Source organism: Amblyomma maculatum, chromosome 1, assembly GCF_055883805.1.
Source record: "Amblyomma maculatum isolate TAMU_Amacu chromosome 1, ASM5588380v1, whole genome shotgun sequence".
NCBI classification, from domain to species: Eukaryota; Metazoa; Arthropoda; class Arachnida; order Ixodida; family Ixodidae; genus Amblyomma; species Amblyomma maculatum.
The window spans coordinates 5,058,255-5,082,840 of record NC_139344.1 but is presented as its reverse complement, the minus strand read 5'-3'; the positions used below and the strand labels follow the sequence as shown (position 1 = coordinate 5,082,840).

Sequence of the window (24,586 nt, the reverse complement as noted above, 5' to 3'; positions counted from 1 at the left end):
ACAGCAGAAGTCAAACTGATTGAAGCACTATTGATTTTCTAATGTACCGGTGAAAAACACAAGAACACACAATTTCAACAAAGACAGGCAATTTCCTTCAATTTGTTTACTGCACGGCAATGACATCTGAACAGCACGCACGAGCTGTTATAATTTGGTTAAAAAAAAGCATGCATCTGCTCTGGTGTATGTATGTAGGGTATGCTGTATTGCTATTTCTAAAGAAAAAAAAAAACACTTTGACCAAAATGTGGCTTCCCTGGCTTAGGGAGAGCGAACCACTTTGCAGCTCTTCATCTATTTACAAAAATACTCTATTACCATCAAGCAAAAAGCCAGGCTTGCTAACCAAGTGTACATATGTTTTACAAAGCTAGAATTTGCATGTTTCGATTGTAGTTTGTACTGCCTTGCAGTGGATATCTAATGGGGGAGGCAGTAAGTTACAACTGGTCGGCCCCACAGCTACAAATAAATATAGCAACGACATACCAAACCCCCACAAAAATACTTATCATCGATGTGTGACCGCTTACAGAGTAAAGGATAAAAAATAATCATTTAGGCAACCAGCGCCAAGGCAACGACGAAATTGAGTCGTGTGTGTTGTCCATTTTGGCCTTGAAGTCGAACCAACTTGCCCAACAGCACAAGTCTCAATCGAACAGTTTGAAGCATGAGCGCTCAAATCTCGAAGCAGTAGTACAAGTATAACAGTAGAAACTTCAATTAATGACGCACATTTCGTGGCACCACCAAAGAACTATATGGATCTAGCGCCAGTGCAGTCAAACCAGACAGGCAGACGCTTTAAAACTCGGATCAACATTATGCTACTAGCCAGAGCCAAGTACTTGCGGGCAACACATGCGGCAACAGCCGTAGACATCCTATGGTAACAGCGGACCGCGTCCGTGAAAACCGCATACATTCAGAACATAAATATCTTTAGTGCATTTCCGTAAGCACAAGACAATTCACGAAAGCCAATAGTTTAAAATCCGGCTTAATGTGGAAACAGACGGTGCCTGAAGTGGTCATCAGAAAACCAACATCGCTTCAGCACTATTGCTGGGAAAAAATGTGAACTTGCAGCGCAACTGTTTCCACACTCGTTTAAGGTTAATTTCAAAAGAAATGCTTTGCAAACCGGGAGGAGCAAAACAAACCTCTGAGATATTCTGAGGAGATAGCGAGCTCGCTATACTGGGCGCAGCCATCTTGCAAAATAACATCAATGACACTAAGAGAAAAAACAAAATGTGTCAAATATAGCCACATTTAACTGTTCCAAAACATGCACGCAAAGTAGTGAATTATATTGTATTTTGTGTTATGACGAGTAAACAAAATAATTTGTAATGTGTCTAAAGGCACATGATTGTATGTGAACAGTAGCAGTAGTCAGGCAGTCAATAGGTAGCAGCGTAGCAACACAACGCAACCACAGCGACATTAGCAGCATGGCGCATTGTGGTGCAGCACGGGAAGAAACTTGTACACGGTGGTTTTGAATTCGGACATCATCAAAGTGGAGCCATAGAGCTTTCATCGTCAGGAACGTTGTAAACTTCGGCAGTGGATCATGGTTCGGGCCAGCGGACGGAGACCCGAGGACGACGAGCAGCGTAGGCGCGGTGTGTTCCATGCAGTGATAACTAAAAGATGACCCTTCGTTTAGGACTCCATACGGGTGTTGTAGCTAGAACGCAGCTCAGGGCTTATTCCGAAGCACACGTCTCTGGCAAGGCTGTAAACAACCTAATATTTGAGACGGGGCCTGCTGTCCTAAAACGACTAGCGTACTGCAGCTTTTTTGCAGATGCCTGCGGCTGTTTCGTTGGTGATACTCTGACGATGCGCGAGTGCTGCCATGGCTTTGTGAAAACTTTCAAAAGCTGCATTTCAAAATGCGCAAAATAAGAGAGCTAGATAATGCAACCATAGTACATGCTCTCTAGGTAAGTATGAACTTCATGCTGCAAACTGAATTATAGCTCAATTATTCAGCAATCTTGATTCAAAGGTAATTGCGTGAAATGTAGGGACAAGGAAGAAATAATTAAGCCACCATCTTCCACAACTGCACAAATGTAACGAGCGCTCATATTTTGCACAGTTTTGCATAAAGTTCTCACGAGCAAACTTCTTTCACCTCCCAGTTATGAGCATGCATTGTGTGCCCGTTATTGCTTCCAAAGCATTTTATAACACCAGTACAATTAGTCATACCTTGCTAACAGGTACACATTGATTCTAGACTCAAACTGCCTCATAAAAAGTTTCCTGTTATCAGAAATCTTGATGAAACAAAGATTAAATGCAGTGTCAAGCCAAGTTTGTAGCAGTCAATTGTTCAGTTCTTTCATGTGCAATATCGTGGTTGACATTTCATGCAAATGATTTAACACCTTGACGTGCCTAGTGAGTTATGACAAAACATGGTATAGGCTACATTCTCATCTTTACAGTGGAACTGTGTTTGTTAAATAAGTGTCTCGTCTCGCACATAATTGCTGTAGAATTGTTACTGAAAGGGTCCACGAAAAGCCATTTATTAAAACTAGAAAACGCGTGCAAGCAATCAGTACCTCTGCAATGCAAACATTTTCAAGCTACCTGCATTAGCACTGATCGTATCGGTGCAAAAAATTACTCTTGTCCTCATCAACTCAGCGCATGCCACCATGCCCTATCCCGCCTGCCTGCCTGCATCACCTGGGAGTGTCCAGTTATTTTGTGCACCCAGCAGACCCCAATAACATCATTGAAGAGTGAGCGCACGAGAGGCGTCACCTTATTTGATTGCGAGCAGTTGCCAGGAGCACTTTTTAAACATTATCTGCAAAGTTTTGAAATCTGACTTGAGTGCTCAGAAAGACCACCTCCGTGAACTTCTTGCATTAGAATATTACCATTGAAGCACTCATCAGCTCAGCATGTTTATCAGCTTCAAGCAGGTAGGACAACTTTATAGACTGTGACTGTACTAGCTTAATCAAGCAATTCTTGAAGCTTTGTGAGGGGTGTGACGATACCTCTGAGCATGTCCATCTGCTTCATTCTTTTGCTTGCCTGTGCCCGCAATGAACATGAATTCTTTCCTGCTGAATGATAGTCATAAAGGACCTATGAAAATGGCTTTCTGGGCTGTGTTAAATGCTTCACAAATTTTCCTGATTGTCGTTGCGTTTGCCACATGTCAAAACCTACTTTCTCAAGCACTGACGCACATTTACCCCCATTTTTCAATGATATGCTAGGTCTCCTAGGGCACCACTCACATCACACTTGTGTTCAACAGCACCACTTCCACACAGTATTAACATTACAGCGGGCCTGACATAACGGAGACAATGTTTAGTTCGGGGTCATTTCCTTTTTGCATTAACTGGAATAGTCCTTTCCGCTTGCAAAGGTAACAATTTCTTTTTCCAACGGATGCCAAGCGTTGCCCTTAAGTGGACTGATGAAGCCAAGACATTTGCAGGGGTCAAGTGGATTCAACTAGTGCAGGACCTGGTTAACTCGAGAAATATGGGAGAGACCTTTGTCCTACCTGGGCCTAGAAGCAGTGTGTCCTACTCAAGATCCAAGGGTCTTGGAGGGCTGGATTCCGATCTCACCCTCTTATCTCAAAGGCAAAGTCTGAGTTTGCAGCACTTGCCAAAGTGGCCATGCCGTATAATCTTCTGCCATAAAGACAACCTGATACCCAGTAAGCGCCCGGCCATGACAGCTGCGAACTACTTTCTGACAAAGTTAAAGTGGAAAGACGGGCTAGTTGGTATTGGTATGATGACTGCGGGTACAAAAACACAGGATGAAGGAAGGAGACAGGCGCAGGATGAACGCTTCGTCCTGCATCCTTTGAAGCATTTGCCCTGCGTCTGTCTCCTTTCTTCTTCCTGTGTTTTTTGCACTGAGATGCATATTTTTTTCTGGCAATGGCATGTGATTTTTCGCTCATGATGCTGACACATTCCATAACGCTGACAGCAAATTTTCTGCAAAACACTGCAAAAATTTTGTTTTTAAAATTAAATTTTAAATTTTAAAAGTTTTACAGGCTTCCCACGCGAATTCAGTTGAGTGGTACCTTCTCGTAAGTGCAGAATAAAGCTCGCTCGATGGCCGATTGGCTGCTGTTGCCTTTTTGTCCTACCAAAATGTTTGCTCACCTATGCCAATGTCAAAATGACATTGCGGCAAAGCGAGCCAGTTCCAAATCAAACAGTTTCATGGTGTAGCGCCTTCCCCTGGCTGCGCAAAGACTGCGGCCAAAGCATGGCCGCTGGAAAAATGAAAAAGGACGCCGGCTGGCAGTGGCACTTGAAACCACAGTTGGCTGGTCTGTTCTAGTCTAGATCCTTATCAGCTGTCTCGTCCTTCGCTCCTGAGGTCTTCAGCCTACAATGTATTCGGCCCCTGTTCCTTTTTGCATAATGCCAGCCTTGCCTCGAGCCCAAGTAGCATTTAGCTTCTGCGGAATTGTTTTGATATGATAGCTTAAAGACTTCGTTTTCCAGAAAATCCAGCAACAGCAGCAATATTGATGTGAGCGAAAAATCATGGGCATGCCTCTGGCAGGTAGCAGTTGGCAGGTGAGAAGCCGTGCACTGACTGGTCAGCAGGTTGTCTGTCGCCACGAAGCCACAAGACATGGCCGACTTGGAACTCCTGACTCAAGCAGCTTCTTTGAGATGGAGGGGGAAATGAGAATCGGACTCACCGGAAGCCTTCTATACTGTAACAAGAATCTCCCATTGATAGCGCAAGGTACAACACCGATGCATCGTATCCTCGTCGATCGGAGCAGCCAGCTGGGAGCCCCAACCGAGTGCCGTGCGCCGAGTAGAGTGGTTGGCAGCCATTGTCTCCCTCCTCACACAGAGCAGACAACTGACGTTACATGGCATCTCTTCTCTAGCTGCAACACAGCAGGCCCACACCTGTGTAGCCTAGACTAGTTGAACCTGTTATGCCCATTTAGAAACTGCTTGAGTAATTCATCCATACTAAACAGGCATGAAACAGATAACGAGTCAAGCACATTACTCCTATGCCATGCAGGCACGTTCTTGGTTGAAGCAGGTCTTTTTAGCTATGGCTGTTGGTGTTTCACGTAATGTGCTGGCTCACGAGTATAAGCTAATGAGTAGGTGTGGGATGATAGTGTCACAAATTCAGGAATTGGTGATTCAGCGAGTTGTAAAGTAATGAGGATCTGCAGGGGAAGCCATTAAAACTATCGCATTAGGGCTGATGTCTTCGGGTACGGACACACTGGCGGGAGAACGCGCGCGGTGTGCCGCCAGCGGTAGGACGCCCGCGCGGCAGAGAGGCCACATCGGTTTCGCGCGGCGATCGCCGCGGAGGTCATGTGACAGCGCTGATCTCGCCTTGTGTCGGACTGTGTGAGCTGATCTACAAATCTTTTTTCGGCCAGCAGACCTCATTCCAGCTTCTCCTTGTCCCTCATCATCTACCGCGACGATCGTGTTTGCTCCGCAGCACACCGCTCGAGCATTCGAAACAAATTTACTGTCCTGTTTACATTTTCCCCGACCTGAATGTTCAGCGGACACTCAAGTATGAAAACAACTCGCCTGCGAGATCGAATGCTTTGCCGATGATCGCTCATCGGTTGATTTTCGCGTAAAAGGGGAATAAGCGAGCAGCCTCAAGAAAGTTCCATTATTCTCTCACTGAGGCCAAGTTTTCAACACGGAGGCACAAAAGGAGAATGCTCGCTTCGTCGTTGATTGCACGGAGCACTTGAGTTAACTTCGGTAGCAAGCACGAGATGGCGACACTGACGCACACGTCGCTGAGCCGGACGTCTCTCATTGGCTCTTCTGATTCGCGGCACGCGGTAAGCCGCCGAAAATGGCTCCTCGACCCATTCGGCGCGCGGCAGGTTTTGCGGCAAGCTGCTTGCCGCCGGCGGCATGCCGCGCGCGTCTTCCCGCTAGTGTGTCCCTACCCTTCCAGTTTTTTTCTCTTTTCTTGCGTTTTTTTTAAGGTTTGATTTTTTTTTTTATTTTTGAGGAAATATGCTAAAAGGAACCTATAAAGGTAATTATTGTCATTGTAATGCAGTACACTTCTAGGATTTTTTTTGTTGGTATTCAAGTCAAATTTTAAATGTCTCTGCATACCCCCTTTAATTTACAAATTTCTCAAAATTGCTTTTCGCAGTCTATTTGGACATCATCTCGCGGCCTATTCTTAGCTGCCCCCTACTGACATAAACTTGGCCATCTGGGACCAAATGATGCAGGCAAAATGGGCCACAGTGGGGAATGGTTGTGACATTTTCTTTACTTTTCTCATCGGCATGTGTCGAGTTGAAGGGAAAGGAGGGGCATTATTTTTTACCTCCATCTGTGTTGCTTAAAAATTTGTGTCGTGGAAATGAGTGATGAAATACTAATCGTTAGTGCACCTTTTCTAGCCACAGCAAATACCTTTTCATTGTTCCTTTAATTGAGCTGAACTAGTTCGTTCATTATCACAAAAATGTATGCAGCTTTGCTTTCATCTATTTGTTCCTTCTTTGTTGTGGTTTCCATGCAGCAGTTTTATAACAACTTTATTCCTTTCGTGCACAGACAAGTGTAGGAAAATGAATGGCTCGTGACGACATGCATATGAAAAAAGCCAAAAGTGGTTGAAATCAAGTAAAGCATATGGAAATTTTTATTATTGTTGTTTCACAGGATATTCAATGGAAAATTATTACCTTAATCGTTTTTTACCTGAAAGATTACGGTGGAAGTAGGAGAGACGGCAACTATATGTAAATAGAGAGATCCAAAGCTAGAGCAGTGGCTGTTAAACCTTGTTCGTCCGAGTATACTAATTCGGTTGTGCATAGCCGAATATTGAGATTGCTCACAAGGGTCACCCCCAACCAATGCGGCAATAGGTCTAATACCACAAGTGCCACTTGGAATGCGATTGAGTGGTGAGAGTAGCAGCTGTACCAAAACCCTTTAGTCCTCCTCTAGGAGCACCAAAGGGTTCTAGCCAGAGCCACTGTTAAAGGTATACTTCAGGGAATTTGCAACTTTCTCTGAAATCGCTGAAATTGCATTCAGGAGATGCAGTTATCAAAAGCTGTTTTGTGCACTGCTTTGAGATTATTGTACTGGCAAGTTATATTTTGTAGAAGATGGCTGTAAAAGTGTGAACTTTCCTTAGAACTAGTGCTAGGTAGTTTTTAATGAGGAATTATATACAACTCTGAAAAGTTTTGTTAAGCAAAAGCTGTAAAGAACTGTATTAACACGATAAGTACAAACCATCTTCTCTTGGTCACGTGTCAGTGTATGTTGTGCCTCGAGGCTCCAGTATTGTGCTCTTTCTGTGATGGGTTCCTTGCGACATAGGCAAGTGGCTTTGCCTTATGAGTGACCTTAAAGCAACTCGCACTTCCTTTAGTTTTGCACTTGTACAATCAAGCACAAGAGACGAATTATAGGGTCATTCAGCACTACACATCTTGCATCTACAGTACACCTAATGTGGAAAGCCTGGGAGTGTTGCCAGCAATCTCTCTGTTATGCTTTTCTCACTCCGAATTTTTTTTTTATACTGTCCTCAACAGTTGAAAACGCAGCTGAGTTGATGCAGATAATTTTCGGATAATGATTTGGTTTGTCCGCACATTCACGAAGCATGCTTGGGTAGGAATACAGAAAAATACCGAGTTCTCACTATACACTAACTATCTTAAACGCAGTGGCGAACTGATTGTAATCTTCATTTATCGGAATTTGTTTTTGGCAGAATCACAAAGTGGCGGAAATATGTGTAGGTGGTTTCTTCACATTCACATTCAAGAGACTAACAGACCAAAATGTGTCATAAATTATGATGGAAATGGCAAGCTCTTGCCTTGCAATTGAGGACAGCAGTACAGGGAGCAAAAGGATTTATTTATCACTGAAAATCTTATCAAATGAGCTAGAGTGTTACATTGCTGTGAAACCTTGCCGTTACCGGTGCATCCCACCATATGGCCACATCTCGGTGAAGTATTAGAGTGCACATGATTTTTTCTATTTCTTTCACGAGTGTTCATGTTCTATTTTAGTTTATGCACTCTCTGGCCATCACTCTGCTGATTATAAATGCTCCCTTCACTTCGCCAGTGAAGTGCGTCTAGCTTCTGTCACTCTGTGGAACAACAATGTTTTGCATTTCTTGGCTGCAATGGCGACCACGGTCATTTAACCCTTTCACTGTCGGCTGTTTCTGACCGGGACGCACCCCCAGTGTCGGCTTGGTTTCAGAGAACGAGCATATCAGGGAACGAGCATAAGGATTTATGAAGTCGAAAGAGAAAAAGATGGAAAGAGGCTAAAACACTCGTGTGCTGCTCCTGCTAACGGCAAGCTGTCCTCAAGCGAGGGCGCATGGAGAGAGCGAATGCAGCAATCGAGTCATATGTCAGTCGGAGAAAGGCAACCGCGTGTGGCCCTGAACTTGCCACGCCGTAGCGGAAGCGCGACAAGGAATAAAAATAAAAACCTCCAAACCTGCCGCAGATGGCAGAGCAAACTTTGAACCCATAACCGCACGCGCACGCCGCTCGAGAGAGTAGTGTCACGGAGCGACCACGCCCACTCCCACGAGCAAAGAACGGGCGGGCGCGGTCGCACCATACTTTTCCATATATGTGTCATATCGGCGCGGAGCGAGCATATCAGCTTGTAGAAAGATTCAACAGATGGCGGAGCAAGTCCAAGCGCGGTAGCTTCACGGTGAGGCGCGAAGATTTGAACGCAAGATAGAATACGTACGGGTACGTTATTGACACTGCGGGGAGGAAACGCGAATACGTACCGGTACGTTCGTGACAGTGAAAGGGTTAATGCTTGCATAGACTTAGGCGTTTGTCAAAGTGCCATAACGGCTGGGTGCGGGAACTCATATATATATTATTCTCTTCTGTAAAAAAAAATGAATGTCTGGCAGCAGAGCTTTCTTTTTATATTAGCTTTCAATACATCCTTTTTGCCCGCCTGTGATTGACATTTTGCTCATTTATCATGGTTTCCAGCTTCTTCATACAAACAAAAGACATCAGTAACATCAACTGATGAAAATATTCTTGGTAAAAACTTTTCTACAGCATTTCTAACAAAAATTTCATGGAATGATTACCTTAGAAGTATGTTTTTCATTGTGCCAAAAAGATTAGGTGTTTAAACTTTTGTAAGGTGTGAGAAATGTACTCATTTTGCAAAGACATTGTTGTTGCATGTTGCAGCCATAAAAAGTTTGCAATCTGCAGTTCTCGTAGGACGTAAATTCACTAAGGTGTAAACAAAAAAAATGAGAGATATAATTAGCTGAGGAGGAAAAACTCGAAAGCCCATCATATTCTCCACTGTAGCCATAGAAAAAAGTCTAGCTCTTCCGCACGATGACACAGCTAGGCAGCTCCGAATGGCTTTATTAACCACTGGCTGTTTGTGTCACAGGAACACTTTTGTTCCTAATACAGTGTGCATTAAAAGACGTTTTGCTTTTTGTCCTGTAACTCATTACATGATGGAACTGAAAGAATTTACATTTAAAATAACGCTTAGAAATGAGCTCAGTCCTACTTCACACATTTTGATTCAGTTTTCACTGGTGGCAGCACGCTAACTGTGACTGGTGCATCTGTTGACTAAACTATCAGTGAACAGCAGTTGATGATTTTTTTATTCTAGGAAGCAGCTAGAAATTCAATGGCACAAGGTTGGTACTGTGGGGGGCACGAGGTAAACCAGCAACTTTTGATGTACAGACTGATGTACAGACGTCAGCAAGTCTGCCCGGAGTGCTCGAACACCAACCTGTCGCACAAAGAAAGTGAAATTTTTGAGCAGGGGCCCAATTCTAGGAACAATGATGGCGCTATACTGAAGGTGCATAGGCATACTACTTGCACTGACAGCTACACTTTACCACTAATAGAGCAGCCCAGACAAAATTTCACTTTGTTTGCTCCGCAGCACACCTCTTCAGCATTGTGGACGTGTCGACGACTGCACTAGTGGTGAAAGTGTGTTGCTATTGCTAGGGGGAAGGACTATACAACCAAGGCACAGCAAAAGTCAAATATTATAGTGATTGTGTTCAGCCATTTCGCTGCTAATATGTTATTATTATGCTATTATGAATCAAATCATATAAGAATACCCAAGTACAGATGCAGATCTGCTAAGCGAACTCCGAAGCAGATATCTCAATACCGGTAGCAACCCCAATGCTACCTATGAGTACAAAGGGGTTCCTAATGAAGACTTCGACAGAGAGATCGCGGAAGCGGAAATTTGGGCCGCAATTCGCCATTTACATACTACCTCTCAGCTATTAACGACTTAATGAATGAATATTGGAACAAAGGTGAACTTTCGCAGATGTGGAAACACGTGAAGGTTGTCTTTATTCCTAAACACAAAAAGAAACTAAGCATAGAGAACTTAAGGCCCATCTCTCTTACGTCGTGCTTAGGTAAACTTATGGAACATGTTATTCTAAATAGGCTTTAGAACTACGCAGAAGAGAATGACCTTCTGCCCAGCTCAATGATTGGCTTCAAAACTCAACTCTCTACTCAGGACGTAATGCTTCAGTTGCATGCAGAAGTGATAGATCCCCCTAACAAAACCGGAACCAAAGCGATTTTTGCCTTGGATCTGGAAAAAGCCTTCGACAATGTCTCATGAAGCCATTCTCCAAACCCTCGCCAACATAAACGCAGGGAACAAAACCTTTAATTACATTCCTTCCTTTCTCTCGGGAAGGACTGCGGGCAGAGCTAAGTATCGCAGGACTTGCATCGGACAAAATAGCAATAGGAGACAGAGGAACCCCGCAAGGATCAGTCCTCTCTCCCTTCTTGTTCAACCTAGCAATGATAGATCTGCCTCCCAAACTTGAAGAAATCCAAGATCTTCAACACTCCCTATACACTGACGATGTCACCTTGTGGGTAGCAAAAGGTTCGGACGCTCACATAGAGGAAACGCTTCAAGAAGCAGTGAATGTAGTCCAGTCATACACTAACCAGATTGGGCTGAAATGCTCACAACATAAGTCTGAACTACTAGCAGTGAGAAGGAAAACGCAAGACAAAGTAGAGATAAAAGTCTGCCTGCACGGACTACCCATACCCACAGTCGATACTATTGGAGTGCTCGGGCTCTACATCCAGAGCAATAGGAAGAGCAATGTTACTATCAACAGGCTGGAAATGACTGTGCGATAAATCACTAGACTGATACACAGAGTAACGGAAAGAAAGAGGCTGACATTTGTAGTCTTATCCATGCCTTTGTACTAAGTCGATTCACATACTCTGTCCCTTATCTCCGCCTCATTCAATCTGACAAGGAGAAATTAGACACTCATTAGAAGCACCTACAAGGCTGGGCTAGGTCTACCCAGAAACACTGCAACCGAAAAACTTCTCTCACTTGGGATACACAACAATGTAGAGGAGCTGATTGCAGCTACAAAGACTAACAAACTCTAAAGCAGGCAGACAAATTCTCAACCGCATGAGAATTAATGCCGAACCACTAGCCAACCACTAGGACCACTACCAAGAGGAGCTGGCGACAAAATTATCTCCAAACCTGTGCCCAAAAACATGCATCCCTCCTTCCATGAAGGCAGGAGGAAAGCTAGAGCTAGGGCCCTAAACAGAAAATACCGAAATCATGATGGGGTGGTGTATACCAACGCCTTGTATTACTATATGGCTGACGGTGCCGTTGCTATCTTTGTAATTAAGCAGTACAGTAAGTAAATGCGTATCAGCTGCTTCGGTCAAAGTCCGCTACTCGGACCAGGAGGAAGAAGCCGCAATCGCTTTAGCCATCGCTACAGCAGATGCGGACATAATTGTCACTGATTCAAAAACTGCCATACGTAACTTCTCGCGTAGCAGAATATCAAATACTGCCAGAAACAACCTCGCGGATATCAGACTCGACAGAGAGATAGAACTCGTATGGACGCCTGCCCACTCAGGGTACCGAGGCAATGAGGCTGCTCATCAACACGCTCGAGGTTTTGTCGGCCGAGCGGTGAGACCTAATGCCGAGGAACTTGAAATGGAAGAATTGCTCACATACAGCGACCTACAGCGACATACCCCTGCCAGCATTTTAGTTCATCGGGACAGTTTGCCCATATGATAACAGTAGCAACTAGTGCAGCTCCCTCATGACTGCATGGGCAGCAAGAGCGCAAGTATGCTGCAAGGGAATACACTGTCAAGGTTAAAACATGCCAAAGTTAATACTTTTCTTGCTTCGTGCACACTGACTACAAATGAATTACTTCTCCTCTATGTGAAAACAGTAATAGACTTTGTTTCATGCATTTTGCCTCGCTTAACTGATCAGTATTAGACACATACCTTCACCAGACATTGCACTTCGGGCTGGTAGCAGAAATAAATGGATTAATATATTGTACCAATAAATTATTATTAAGCATTTACCACTTTGTTCGCAAGAAAAAAAAAACATTTTTGCAAATGTGTGTAACATGCAAGGCTGATTTTGTTAATGCCCACATCACATTGACACAGATAAAGTAACATAGTGTGTACCAGTGAAAAAAGTGATTTCTAGTCTGTGCTTGTGCTAGGCTTTGTTTCTGCTGCTGTCTGCAATCAACAAACTGCATTTCTAAGGATTGCATTTGCAAAAGAAAATAGTACTCATATTAAGACATGCTAGGCCGAGGACCTGGGTTCAGTTCCAGCCATAGTGGTCGTTACATATCAATGAAGGTGAAATGCAAGACACACTTGCAATGTCAGTGCACACGAAGAACCTCAAATCAATGGCATTAATGCAGAGCTGTCCACTATGACGTCTCTTATAGGCAGTTTTTCTATATCACTTATGGAAGTTAAACACCATATCCCACACCGAAGGAGGAACAACACTTTCTTTACTGACCAAATAAGTGAAAAAGAAACGAAACTTGTGATTGCCCTGGCTTTTAACCCTGATGTTGAAGGAAAGAAAGTGTATTCAGAGGCAGCAGCTGGTGGTGGCAATTTCCACCTGAGCATGGATATTCAATGAATGCTTGTTTTAATCTGAAAGTAAATCTTTAGAAGGAAAATTGTTGAAGGGCGACATCTGCAGGTTTTGTTGATGCTATATTGCCATTTATGACACTGTGAGCACCCTTTCACTCTTATCTACTACCCTGCGAAACTAAGAAGCAAACAAGATAGCTTTGAACAGTGCCACATTGCTGCAATACCTAAGCAACAGCTGCACGAGCTGTTTAAAGCCACTTGCAAAATACACAAATCATTTTCACTACATGCACGGCGGAAGGTGTTTGCACGCAGTAGAGGCACTCGTAAAAGTAATGTATCAGCTTTTGGGGTTGAAGCGCAGCTACGGACGATCGCTTTTTTTTTTTTTTTTTTTCTTTTTAAGCAGGCCTTTGCTTCACCGGACGGTTTAGGTGGGGTTCTCACCGAAATACAAAGCGTGCGACAGCATTTCGGAGCCGATTTGCATGTTAACGATATGCAACACAAACCTGCACTGAGAGCCACGACGGGTTTCATGACGCGGCCGTGCACCAGCGATCGAAAACGTGCACAAATAAACCGCATTTAATTGATTCGTGGCAAGACTAGCCACTAGAGCACTAGCCTCATGCAGTCTTTGGGGTAGTCTCGCGGCACATCACGCACGCACATCCAACGGCTAGCAGCAACGTTACTAGAACAAACTCTAGCAGTCAGCACAAGGGATCTTGCGGAAATACAAGGCTTGCGTTCCCTCATAAAATAGATCGCATTTCGGGGCCGATTTGCATGTAAGCGGTATGTAACAAACCTGCGTCTGAGCCACGAAGGGCTTCGTGGAGCGACCGAGCGCCAGCGATTGAATCAATGCACAAATAGCATTTAGTTCATCCGGGGCAAGACAAGACGACTAGCCTCATGCGGTCTTTGGAGAAGACTCGCGGCACAAGTATAGCACAAGAGCGCGCACACACATCCACGCGACAACGCGCATCGCACGCTGCCACAACAACACGAACGCCGAGGCCCATGCCTTGAGTCGCTAGCGTGGAATGGGGGTGCCGGCCGCAGCTCGTAACAGCCAGCCGAAGGCCTCTTCTCCCTCTCCATCTTCGTTTTCCCCCTCGCGCCGCATCCGTTTGTTGGGATCGGATATACGCGGTCTGGACGCATGCCAGGCTGTCACTTTGGGTTTATATTATATAGGCTCATGCTCTACTGCGAAAAAGAGAGCCACCTGTAACCATGGTCTGGACGCATGCCAGGCTGTCACTTTGGGTTTATATTATATAGGCTCATGCTCTCTTCGATTGTTCCCTCTGAAGTGCACTTTTAGTTTTCATGTAGGCTCACTTTTAGAGAAAAACCACGCAATTTTTTTTAGAATTTTAAGAAGCAAATAATTTCAGGAGTTCCAAAGCTCCCTGAAATAGTTCCTGAAAACCAAGGGTACTCAATGATATCAAAGGCCTGTGTAAACCACACTCCATGATCATCATATTGAAGGGAATGCCTTACCAGCCCAGCCTCTGGGGCCTGTGCCCAATAAAGTATGGATGCATCATGTAGAACTTATGAAATCAGCTGGTAATGACATCTGTTTCAAAACTTCTGGCTTTTCCTATCTTAAAGTAAGCTCGCATTTTCAGTAAGTAGCACATTAGTGGATAGAATGCAGTAATTTATAATAAAAGACAGCATCAGCTTGTCCTCAATGTCCTTTTATTACTCTAAAGCTGAACATGAGCTATGAGAGACATCATGAAGGAGGGCTCTGGGTTAATTTCCAGAGCCCTCTTCCACAAAAGTTCTTCAAGCTATGCAGTGGCACCAAATGTGGGCAGGCAAATTTGCATTTTGCCTCTATCAACAGGCCACAGGCACCATTCCACTCCACATTCTCAAACTCAACAGCCAAATGTCATAGCCAATAAGCAACGGCAGCAAGCAAAGAAAACACTGAAGAAACCTAAATGTCAAAATAAACATGAGGGGTCACAAATGCAGTAGTGGGTTAGGCAAATAAAAAACTACACATACTGAAAGATGTCTTCAGTACTTACATCAATGTCCTGCTTCTTGCCCACCACAGCACAGCACAATTCCGGCAAAGGGTATAGAGCTTGAAGGAGCCATTGCTTACGAAGTCACATGGAACTTGCTGCAAGGTAAAAAGTACCATGACCCAACAAATTAGTGAAAACGTAATATGGTGCAACACGTACATGCAGAGGCTTTGTGAGCAAGAAATAAAGGCACAGAGTAGGAACACCACAATACTGTTTTTTTTTTTCTTGAAATGATGCACGACATGCTGGTGCAGGTCACTGCATGAAATTTGCCTCTGCCTGCTAAATAATCTTAAATTATTATTTTTTTAATTCAAAATTTCACTTTGGGATTCAATTAGTTGAAGGGCGATTGCCTACAATGCCAGAGAAGAAACAATGTTGACATCACCCGAGACATACCAACAGTGAAATAAAATAACTCCTTTCACTACATCTCGTCGCCAGCCTGGCAAAAGAGCAAGTCAGCCATCACAGTGCCCCTAGTTACAAATAAAAAAGCATTTACTTGACTTTAACTGCAAGTGCATTTTAACAGCCTATCCATAATCCACCAGTTCCCACTAGGTTCGAGATCAGACAAGCCCTCCCTCTCTTTATGCTTTACATCGAGCGAGCACCTTAATTGGTACTGCAGGGCCTAATACATGCCTGCAACTACAATACTACTTTTCTAAGAGATGTGGAACTTCATTAAAATTCATTTTATGGCCGAAGTAGCAAAGATTGTATTTTATCTTGAAAGAAGCAGCAAGAAAAAACAAGGGTATGAAAGGAGACAATACTGGCACTAGCTTACAACTAATGTTTATTGAAGCACACATGAAATATATAAAGAAGACGAGCAACAACGCAAACCACTCAATCACTGATAAGCAAAACGCAAGACATGAATCACTAAAATTTAAGAACAGTTCCCTATCTAGATAACCCAACTCACTGCATGGTAACATGATGGATGGCTCACTAACACATCCATTACCTAGTTGTAAAATATGTCTAGCTTCAATGATTTCCCAGCTGATTTGCAATGGATGACAGCCAGAATGTGCACAGCAGAAAGAAACTGAAAGCAACCAGTGCATTCTTACAATGCACAGCCAAGTTGACCTCTACCTATATCTACTCAAATGGAACCGTTCGGAAGTTTTAGTGATTCATGTTTTGCTGTCTGCTTATTGGTGATTGAGCGGTTTGCAGTGTTGCTTGGCATTATATATTTCTTATTTGCATCAATAAACATTAGTTGCGAGTTAGCATCTGCTTGCTTCTTTTCACGTCCTTGTTTTTTCGTGCTGCTACTTTCAAGATGACACCTTACCAACTCACCCAAATTACATCCTTATGATTGTATTTTAGTCAGCGAAATTTTACTTCATGTGACACTAATCAACACACATGACCACGTTTCATGGAACTTAAAGCCAATCAATGACAGCCTCATCATAAAGTCTGAAAGTTGGCTCAGATATGCAGCTCTCCATGCCAACACAGCTTGCACAGATATGATTTTCTGTGGTAAACAAAACACTGGGCTGCTGCAAGGGTGGTACAGAGCAAGCAGAGGGTGCTCTGACACTGAGAAGAAATGTGGCATTGAATATTGCTGTACATGGGGACAATGTTTTGGGGCTGTGCAGCCGAGTCTAGGTACGAAAGAAAAGGAGAAAAGTTTCTGTCCCCTTGCCGTGAAGAGTGGTTTGCTCACTATTTGGGCTAGGAGTGTACTGGGCTGAAGTAACCCACTCTACATGGCAAGGGGAAAGAGGTATGTTGCCTCTTCCTTTCTGCCTAACTTCAGCTGCATAGCCACAGTTATCCCCGAGTATAGTGATGTGCTACCGTGATCAAGACTTGTAGAACTGAAAACTGAAAGTAACAAAGGGGTATGGCATGATTAAAATATCTATGGTGTCCAGGTGAATAGCACGCTGCACTCCAGGGTTGCTGACGGCGCATTTACTTATTTTTTATTTATCGCATACTGCGGACCAAACATGGTCCAAGCAGGAGAGGCACGGTATAAAAGAAAGTACAAAAAAACTGACCCTTGACAGCATTGGTATTGACAGAACACGCACAAAAAAGAAAAAAAAAAACGAACAATGAATACTTATACAAAACTAAATGGGGTGAAATCATGCATCAAAATTTTATATTTAAAAAAAAAACAGTAGTTAGTGACCCATAAATATGATACTTCTGCTATTATGAGAACTCCACAGCTATGTAAATTGCATGAAGAAAGTGAACCTATGGATAGCTTGCACTGACAACTCACTAGGCACCCACTGGTGAACCAAAAGTACAACAAAAATCTGTCTAATTTGCATTCACCATCTTCATCATGAAGGTATTGCAGACACTAAGCACAGTTCACCATCATAGCACTTATGATATCATATCCAAGCCATCTATAAAAGTTACCCAGATTGTCACATGAACATTTCAGCAGAGATATGACTTTCCAAGGGTCATATTATGACACTGACCAAATTCTCATGAAAAAAAAAAAAAATAATAAGACCAAATCAGCACCTTTCTCGGTGCATGGGCGTGAGATATGCTTTTACACTTCTTTTCGTCGACTGCTACTGTTTCAGGGAAAGGGGTCATCAAACTAAGTAACCTGAGTAGAGTTGCAAACAACGAAATTTAGGAGTGTGGTGAGGGGCAGACTTTGTGGCATTGCGAAGGTACTCTACTAATGCTAACAGTAGGCAGCCTTGATTTGATCATGGGGTTCAACATGCCAAAGAAACTTTGACTTCGAGGGTCAGCCATTGTAGACAGCTCTGGATAATTTCGACCATCTACGCTTCTTTAATGTGCACTGACACTATAAAGCACATGGGCACCTAGCATTTTTCCACCATCGAAATGTAATCATCCCAGCTAAGACCGAGCCCGCGTCACCCAGCTCACTAGACAAATGTCTAAACGCTGAAGCTGCCACAGTAGGGTGTAGGCAGCCTTGAGGCAGGGTTACATTTGCAGGCATGTTTTGTACAAGCCAAGCTTATATAAGCTAGGTATGGCCAAGCTGTGGCTCATGAGTAGCATGAGGCTCCTTGCAAAGTCCAGGTGCAGTTCACGACTGCTTGGCACCTGTCCAACTCTCACCATTCACAGTATTTCTGCATCTACAGCCAGCTTCTTTTTATTTTTTAGGAAAAAACAAAACAAAAATACAGCCAGCTCCTCTGTTCTTTCTCCTTTAAGTTCCAAACGACCTATTGTTTAGAATTCTTTTGAACAACGAAACAATATGCCACCCTTATGGACATACATCTAACAGAGCTGCTCACGACTGTAACCATGCTCATTCGAGAATTTCAATATGCTTGCTTTACAAATGGGGCAGTAGAGGCATATTAACAATCGTGGCATGAGTTCTTCACTGTGACCACCAGCTTTGTTAAATGAAAAAAAAAAAGTCATTCTTATCATTTACTTTGCTCTTTGTAAAATGTTGCCTTTTTAGTCAAGAGTTCTCATTAAAGGTATGGCAGCAGTTGTGTAGGACCATAGCTAAAGAGCTGTCTGACATATGCCCGCATTGTGTTAGCTTGCTCGTACATTGAACTGAGCCTTAGCAAGCTTCGCGGTGATGCAAAGAGATGTTTGCCCATGCTAACATCTCGGCATTTCCATAATGGCGCAGATCAGTGTCTTCACTCTACTTGTGCTATGAGCATTCCTGTCATTAGCACATATTGAAAGTAAAAAGGATGACAGCAGGCAATGCGACATATGCCAGCAGAGACACGTTCACCTGCTTTTCCTCTGCACATACAGTGAATTACAATCCCACAAGTGAAGTGGTCTGCCTGCTCCGCAAAAGAGCACCTGCATCCAGTACAGATTGTGTCCCGATTGCGTTTGGAACTCATGCCAGCGCAAGTAGGTGGTGCCCATGAACTGACAGAAGAATTGCCTGTTATTCTGTGTGCTAGCCTATGCTTCGTCTACACGTGCCAGCTGTTTTTAAACCTGTAATAGGTCTGCATTTCTCCCGCTGCTTCTTGGGATGGCAATAACATCAACAGTTTATGCCATTCTTTCGTATAGCCGAGTGCGGGCAAGCAGGGTAAAATTTCTTTGGCACTATTCTCAAATAAAAGGAAGTCGCAGTTCACCATTTTCACTGTTTCAGAGTTCAGGAATGGCTTTAAGATCATGAATAGCACATAAAGATGATTTCCGCACAAAATCTTCTAGTCACACTCCGAGCTGAGGTCTTTAAAAAAGATTATTGCACAATACTGCTACTCTTAGACTTGCTGTCCTCAAGAGTAAGCACTAGTTCATGACAGCAATTTGCATTCATAGCAGTGGCAAGTAATGATCATCTATTATGGAGCACAGAGGGCACAGTCAGCACAGCAGAGCATGCTACTGGAAATAGAAGGTGCAGCTGAACAAATACTCAAGCAAACTTCTAGCCGGTTCTGTTGATTTCGGAAGAACAATCCACTGCTCCAGGGACCGATCTTGGCTCAGCAATCGCTCCCCATCTGCATTGGGAAGATGGGACTTGTGTTCCGGATCTGCATTTGGAATACAGTTACTCCAAAAAGAGCAGAAAATAATGTTCTGTAAGTCACTAAACCCTATGATTGGAATTGACCATTAGTAAAGTCTTGTCATCTATCACCTCGATCTGCTCATAATTTAAGTAGCATTATAAAAGTCTGCGATTCTGCAGGAACCTCTGATCTCACACCAAGAATTCAGTGCCCATAACAGGCACAACGCGCATCTAGAGATGCCAGGTAATGTAACTCGAAAGAAATGTTATGCTAACTGTTCTTTACCTACTAAGAGAGCAAACAGTATTTCTGTCATCGAACCTTCTTTTAAACAACTATTTCATGGCAATGGCAAAAGGCATTTCGAGTCAACTGGAGGTCTAACCTAGTACAGTGGCGATGAACGAGCCCCTGAGCCTGCCATGTGCCAAGGCATAAATGCACTTCACTGCAATGTACGAGTAAACAAGTGGAAGGCTGGAAGCTTGAACAATCTGTTTCCAGTAAACAGTGACGTTTGGGTGGTTAGGTTGGAATACCAAGCAAGCACTCTGCCCATAGCTTCATCTACTAGATTTCCTCTCAAAGGTATAACCAGCAAACAATGTCTGCAACTTAAGCCAGGAGTACAATCCCAGCATGTTCTGAAGACTTCGATCATCACATTGACTTTTTAATCATGCCAGTCACCTCAACATCAAATCAAAGCAATATATGTGGCAGCTTATGGAACCCTCGCAGATACAAAACACACCGAGAAATGCAAGCCAGTTAGTCTAAAGCCAGCCTATCATCAGCATATTGTTCATGGCCTTCACAGTGCCACCAAGTTTGCTCCCTGACCACCCTATGAACATGCAGTGTTTGCACCCCAACTCGGGTTACACAAAATGTGGCGGCTCTTTAAACAAAATAGGAGCAGTGCACCAAGAAAGGCAAAAGTTCGTCCCTAGCTCCCATTATGTCAACTGAAGAATGTGCAAAGTCGGACAAGAAATATGGATTTCTGAAAACATGTATTCTGTATAGAAATATGAGTGATACCTAGGAATCTAGGAAGATAGTGGTACCAGTGCAGTAAGCAGTCTGCCCCTTGTGCATCATGAAGGGCCAATGCTCTCGAACTTCCAAACCCTTCATCATGCCAAAACATGCTCACCCGATCAATTATGAATTGTGAAAGGCTACACACTCTAAAGTGGAAACAGTTCCATGCAAAAAAAGTAAAAAGAAGCCAAATGCAGAATGTGATGTGACTGTTCAAACAATGTCTGGAAGTGCATGTGGCAACCAAGCAATTCATAAATGTGGTAGCCATTCATAATCTAGATCCAGACACAACACTAACTCCATATCAACTCTACCGTTGCTTCTACAAAACATGCATAAATTTAAACGAAAATACCACAACTGAATGATACTTTAATCAAAGGCTTGTTTTGCTTGGAATTCTGCATGCACTCTTCATTTTGAAACTTGCATGAATTTCATATTCTCACATCTGTGATGAATCAGTGGTATACTGAGTACGGAAAAACTGCACATTCTGATTCACATTTCATATTAGAGAAGATGCCAATGGGGCATCTCAGCACTAAGTCAGATTTTTTTCGCTTCATTTGTAAATAATTAAACAAGAAAATCAATACTATTGGTACTGTTGAATGCATAATTACCTTTACACCTTACTGACATGTCTGGACTGAAAGTCTGAGTTTGGTGTCTTTTATATGCGCTTAGTAGTTTTTGGGGATTACTTCAGTCACGACCAAAGTATGAAAAAGAAAATATCAAGCCCAATACAGGCGAAAAAATTCAAAATAGCTAAAAACGTTTTTTTTTTTTTTTTTTTTTCCTTCTACTACCCAAGGCTCGACAATGGAGTTTAAGTACGGTTGCTGCTGAATCATACTGCCGTCGCATGTTCGCCGGCTCCATACCTCGTAATCCGCAATATTTATGGAACATATGAATAATTCTAGCCCTGTAGTAACGCAGGTAGGTTTTACCGCTTATTCAATCCGTGTAGTTGCCACTGCACAAGCGCCGGATCTTCAACTGCAGCGCAACATAAGGCCCGGGTCGAGGCACTTGGAACTGGCCCATTCTAAATTCTTGCCGAAGGCTGAATTGCAGTAGGCGCCAGCATCGTGCACCCCGCAATGGTCTTACGAGTGATGATTTGTACGGCATATTCTACTCTGAGCGTGCAGCCCCTGGCACTAACTGTCTCTTTTCCTAGACACAGCAAACGCATTCACCCTTCCCTCGTCAAAAGCAAACTACCGTATGTTATAATGACATGCGCGTCTTGATGTTTACGAACTAGCGCTGTGTTGGCATGCATCATCAGTTCTGCGCGAAGTTTTTAGGAGAATGTACAGGGAAGATGGAAATTAACTTACCTCCGAGATGTCATATGTATGCCGGGTGGTGGCCGCCCTCCAATAGTCCCGTCGTCAGCGCAGTGTTTGCAGTGAGAGCGCACAAAGGAAACGCACTACCTGTCGGGCACGCGAGCACACTTTTTGCACAGGTATTCACACAACCTTACCACGCTTCTGCACATCGCACGAGCTATTTTGTTGAGCTCTGTGCCTCGTATATCTCGAAATAATGAAGCCGCAAGCAGCAAGGTCCCCAACAGCACACAAGAGAAAAAGGCGCGACTAAAGTAGGGGCTTTAGGCGCGACGACACTCTAACGCCACCTACTCATAATGGCTACGGCTAGCACTTCGATCCGCTTCGGCTGCCTCGTCTGGTTTCGACTTGTTTCGGTTTCGGAAGTCGCTGACCTAACGACTTTGCTGCTCGCCGAACAGTGGCAAGCACGATGTCGGGCGTCTACGCGCTAACGCTGCATGTTTGTCGTGTATACGCGCCTGTAGTTTGTACATTCAAAAATTAGCAGTGCTAGCGAAAGACCACCGTGAGTTTCGCTTCTTTTCTCGCGATGCTGGACAAACTAACTGCGTGCTTTGCTTGTCATGGACGTTAGGTTGACGGCGGTCTGTGGTTCGGCGAATCGGAGCTTTGGCCCAAATTCATTGCCATGTTCCTTGCGAAAACTCCTGTTCATAAACAGTTACAGTGGCAATTGTTTGTTTGTTAATATTGAAAGAATATACGGCGTTTTACAGATCAAGTGATTTGTTTGGAAACAGAAGATGCTGAATTGTGCTCGCTCATAAAAAACAGTGGGCGAGCCCAATTCGGCTCGCCCGCTGTTCCTTTATAGGCGCCACATCTATGGCTGTCAGCTCCAACTGGTCACCTGAGAGCGATCATTTCTTGTGTGATATGTGCCTCACTACTTCAGTGTTTAACCCTTAAATGGTGACGAAATTTTTTAATGCCTGTAGCTTATAGCAAAAGCAAGGACAGTGGGGTGAAAGCCTGAACTCTCAATCAGGAAAGATATGCGATATGCAAAAATAGCTTACCGGTCAAGCTTCAAGTGAAGGCAGTGTGGGGTGTTTGCACGCTCTTTACTTCAATTAAGAAACTGACCATACAAATATTTCAACTTATCTCTGTGGCCTACAGCATACAGTAAAGAAGCTAAAGCAATCAAGCTGCTCTTTCCATGCAGCATACTGATTATGCACTGCTGGTGGAAACTGCACAACATATATTCATGGAGTTGCACGTGCAGCTTTCCTCAATGCATCTCGCGTGACGCAGCCTACAGTTACACTGAAAAATATGCCATCTAAAATACATTTCCTTGCAATATGATGATTCAGCATATATGTGTATAGTGTGCATAGCTTCAAGATGCAACACATACTGTTGGTATCACCTCTCATAAAGTACTAGGATTTGTGTATCTCTTCATTAGTCTAAGATCACCGATTCAATCCTTTCTTTTTTTTCTTTTTATTTGACATTGAGACGGACAACATTTGCAAGTGTCATTACGCAGCAGAAAGCTTCAATTCAGAGTAGTGCAGTTTAGCAAATTTTTGCTATAGTCTCAGGAAACTTAAAAATGGTGTATATAGGTGTAGATGTGCAAGTCAAAACTCAAAAGGCTGTAGGAGCTGTTTTGCTCAGCCTATCCTTGTGCTGAAAAAGAGAGTCAGGCTGGTTGGTTATAATGAGTCGATTGAGTGAACAGTGCTCTAAGATAGTAAGGGAGATAAAGAAGCAGAATTGTTGTCATCTTTTCTCCCATCCCATCTGTTAGTGCTGTTCAGTCGTTTAAGAATTGTCTTTCTGTGGTCTTTACAAGTGAATATGAGCTCGTGAAGTTTAGTACTGGAGTTGGCTTTCACATTTCTGCTATCACATTTGCTTTTCCTTCTACAGATGAAACTCGAAGCCAGTTCTTCATACAAACTTGTGATGCCTAAAGGTGGTAATAGTGTGCAGTTATAGTGAGTTGCCTCCATTCATATGCAAAACACAATGTAAGGGAGATTTTGATCGCCAGTTTGACCGTCATCTACTTGGCAGGCAACACATCAATGTTGTGCACACAGCCTTTGTCGTGCATCTATGGCTTCGTCCAACTTTCAGAAACGAATGGTTGAAAGAGAAGCAAATGATGCTATTAGATCTAGTTGAAGTATCTCGCTTTTGACATTGTTTTACAGTGAGCTCGATATGTCGAGTAGTTGCTCAGCGTGCATGTTGTCATATAAAGATTTCTGCATAATGAAAGGAAGCAAGCACTTTTCTACTAATGTTGAAAATGTGCTGTAAGCCAAGACCAAAATTGTGAAATATGAAAAAGTGTACCTGTAGCAAATAATCATGAAGTAATCATTATATGAAAGCTCTAACTTTGACCTCTTTCATATTGGAAGGACCTACACAGTCTCAACGACTAATTTTTTAGCATGCAAGCATGTACACGGCCACGTAGTTTGCATGCTCTCTTAGAGCATCTGTTCACGCACTGGCTCC

General features: G+C 43.4%; 1 long non-coding RNA gene across 1 annotated transcript; it reads right to left on the bottom strand.

The window, feature by feature from the left end:
• Positions 1 to 8,876: 8,876 nt before the first annotated feature.
• LOC146201521 (uncharacterized) lies at positions 8,877 to 22,946 on the bottom strand. Its single transcript, XR_014703551.1, has 2 exons — positions 22,079 to 22,946; positions 8,877 to 19,658 (listed from the first exon to the last, which is right to left on the bottom strand). It is a non-coding gene; the product is annotated as an uncharacterized LOC146201521 (long non-coding RNA).
• Positions 22,947 to 24,586: the final 1,640 nt, after the last annotated feature.